We start from the raw sequence: 3,514 nt of genomic DNA, 5'->3' as shown, positions 1-3,514 counted from the left end.
ACAATTGAGCGACCTACCGTTGGAAAGCTAAGGGTACCCCCCTTCCTCCCCAACCGGTCCCATCGCTCTGCGATGTATAGTCGCGTCACAAAAAAATGCGACGCATTACTTTCCGGACAAACCTGTATACACCCGTTTCGAGCAACAAGGCAAAGTTTTCTGATCAATAACTTACTCCCTGAAAATACGGTATAACACAAATCGGAAGTTGATACGAAAATTCGAAATTTTACTAAAGAAAGATTGGAGGTTTTTAATTTATACAATTTTCACAACTCTTATTTTAATTATTTATTCTACTCATCGAAAGTTTTTTGAGAGCAGGCCGCCATGTTATTTTTCTGAGTCATTAACAAATTATTACTCTGGATTTACGAGCAATTATTTTTCATTGTACGGGCTAGTATGAATTTCAAATCAAATCTCTATAAACGACTATTATACTTTGTGCACTAAGAATAACATATCGCACTTATTTTCTAGAATCAAATTGTAATCAGTTTTACTTATATGTATGTATATTCAATGTGAACTTGCACCTTGAATAAAATATTACAGTTACTTTTCATGATAATATATTATTACTAAATTTAGATAATATACACTTTACGTATGTTCACTTTGAACTGGCACCTTGAATAACATATCAGTTACTTTTCGTGATAATTTATTATTAGATTGTTTAAATTTTTGAGTACATTCTTTTGAACATGGCCTGACCTTTTCATTTTTATGATTTTTTTAGGATATCACTTACTTTTTAAAGTACAGATATATAGAGCAGCTTTCTAGTAATTCAAGTATCACAAATATATGTATTTTCGATTCTTATCACATAACTTTGTATAAGTAACAATTTATGCAATACAGTTCAAAATAATTGAAATATATAATATATATGTACATATATAAAATATATAATTATATTATAGTATACATATAATATTTTATTTAATCATATATGTAAATGTTTGTATAATTGTAATAACTTTTAACGATACATTGCACATTTATTTCAATTGCAACAGAATGAATTTATATTCTTGCGAATTCGGTTGTATGCACTAGTGCGCACTGAGTGCAATATAAAGGTTATTGCACACAATTTTACAATGACATGAGTAATTGAAAAAAGTAAAATAATTAATATAGTAAGAGGTATTACTCACTAATTAACACTAAGTAACAATAATATAACATTGATGTTATAATTTCCTACTTAACAATGTAACTGATGCATTACAAGGCATGTTATATTACCGTTACATTGTTGAGTGAAAAATTATAATATTGATGTTATATTACTGTTACTTATAGCGAATTTGGTTGGATGCACTATAGTGCGCACTGAGTGCACATAAAGATTATTGCACACAATTTTACAAGGACATAAGTAATTAAAGAAGTAAAATAATTAATAGTATAAGAGCTATTATTATCATTATTCATATTAAACAGCAATAATAATAGCTTTTACTATTAATTATTTTCTTTTTTTAATTACTTTTGTCATTGTGAACTTGTGTGTGATAAACCTTTATATGCATTAGTGCATCTAATCGAATTCGCTATTAGTGTTTAATGGGTATTGTCATTATTCATATTGAACATCAATAATAACAGCTTTTAATTACTATTAATTATTTTCCTTTTTTAATTACTTGTGTCATTGTGAACTTGTGTGTGATAAACCTTTATTGCATTCAGTGCGCACTAGTGTATCCAATCGAATTCGCTATTAAACACTACCTTTCTTGACATTCCCAAACTAAATAGCAAGTTTGTCTTTCAATCTTTTAACATATCAACAATATGAAATCGTTAATACTTCACGAATTTTTGCAAATATAATAATAAGCGTTGACAATTCCATCATAGATCATAAGATTCTATTAGCGGAGACTATATATTAAGTTCTCGCTTAAAAGATTCTCATGCTTTGTAATGAATTCCTTTTTGACATTCGATGCAACATGGTTTGCGGATTATCATTTATTTATTATTGTCTTCTGCTAAAATAAAAATAAATATGATTATATATTAATAGGCAGTATGACAAAGATATACTTGTACTGCATGCTTACCTGTGTAGTTAGCATCATAATAATTCAGGCTTCCTTCAAGTTTCATAAATAGTAAGAAACAATGCTTAAAAACATTTTATATTATTGTTATCCCACAATAATTATCCCAGAACTGTTTTGCAGGCACACCATCCACATTATTTCTAGCAATGATTACACTGTCAATAAAAAATTGATTAACTAAAAAATTATTAAGCTTAAGTTATATACTCTTGTATTAAAAGCTATGAAAACATAACAAAGTACTCACTTCTAAATATAATGTGTCATTATTACATACATCTACTTATTTCACGTTGACAACATTCGAGTTCTTTCATATTTGGTAAAAATCGTATCGTAAAAAGGGCAAAATTTCGTAACTTACAAATATTTAATACTAAAAACACAAAATATATTAAAACAGAGGGATGTAAGACATTAAAATGTCTGTTATATGTGCAGTATAATATCATGTAGAATTATAAAATATGATGAAGATATAGAAAAATGCTCTATTTAGATATATTATTTTTAAATAAAAATAAATTATTTTATTTTTTTTATTTAAATAAAAATATTTTAATCGAGCGTTTTTCTACATTCTACAATGCTTACTCCAAATATGACAGATACCCTCACCTTGCGTGCGTCCCTGACTAAGGCTGAAGTCCCATGGAGCGGATTACGCGGAAGCGGAATCAGCGGATCGCCAATCACAAGATCGTTTCTTTTGGATCTTTGAAAGGGCACTATCGGAGCGATCCCGTGATTAGTAATCCGCTCCATGGGACTCCAGGCTAAGGGACCCAGCCTATGGGACTCCAGCCTAAGGGACCTGATTGCACCAACATTTATTACTTTCTTTTTCTAATCATCTAATCGGCTATGTAGTGAGAATTGAAGAGGAAAGTATGGGCGGTATTCATAGTTCTTCGAAGGTTCAAAACCGCAAAGTAAACAAACCGTTCGATCGGAAATGTAACCGAAGAAATAATTAACTTCCCAAGACTGATCAAATTCTTGAACATATCTTTTGTGATCCATCCTTAAGATTGATTTGTTAAAAGAAGAACAATACCTTTTTTTTAATCGCAAACGTCCGCAACTCTATCCGCTGATGTACCCACTACGACGTAGAGAGCTCAAATGATTTTTAGCATGCATATACGTTGAAAACAATTGACGATCGCCCACGCGACGGTTGCTGCTGCGCCTGCCGCGGATTGTTTTCAACGTATATGCGTGCGAAAAATCTTTTAAATTTTAAGCTAACAATCCAAAATTTCAGGAATATATATCTCTTTTAGAAAATATAACATTTCTTTCCGAACTTGCCTTCATTACTGACATGACTAATCAACTTAGGCTTCTCAATTTAAAGCTGCAAAAACCAACTCAAAATATTTCCCAATTAGTTAGTCATGTTGATTCTTTCCGAAGCAAATTAC

At 30.3% G+C, this 3,514-nt stretch overlaps 1 long non-coding RNA gene across 4 annotated transcripts; it reads right to left on the bottom strand.

Annotated features, from left to right (window-relative positions):
• Positions 1-1,105: 1,105 nt before the first annotated feature.
• LOC114940966 (uncharacterized) lies at positions 1,106-3,199 on the bottom strand. Of its 4 annotated transcripts, none has more exons than XR_014926355.1 (4): positions 3,145-3,199; positions 2,335-2,901; positions 2,085-2,242; positions 1,106-2,012 (listed from the first exon to the last, which is right to left on the bottom strand). It is a non-coding gene; the product is annotated as an uncharacterized LOC114940966 (long non-coding RNA). The 4 variants fall into 4 exon arrangements; XR_014926353.1 differs by having other exon boundaries at positions 2,335-2,463; positions 2,682-3,193; XR_014926354.1 differs by having other exon boundaries at positions 2,085-2,264; positions 2,335-3,193.
• Positions 3,200-3,514: the final 315 nt, after the last annotated feature.

The sequence above is a fragment of the Nylanderia fulva genome, unplaced genomic scaffold, assembly GCF_048542155.1.
Source record: "Nylanderia fulva isolate GAGA-0341 unplaced genomic scaffold, ASM4854215v1 Scaffold876, whole genome shotgun sequence".
Lineage (NCBI taxonomy): Eukaryota > Metazoa > Arthropoda > Insecta > Hymenoptera > Formicidae > Nylanderia > Nylanderia fulva.
The sequence above is the reverse complement of the archived record's forward strand: the minus strand, read 5'-3'. Positions and strand labels throughout refer to the sequence as shown.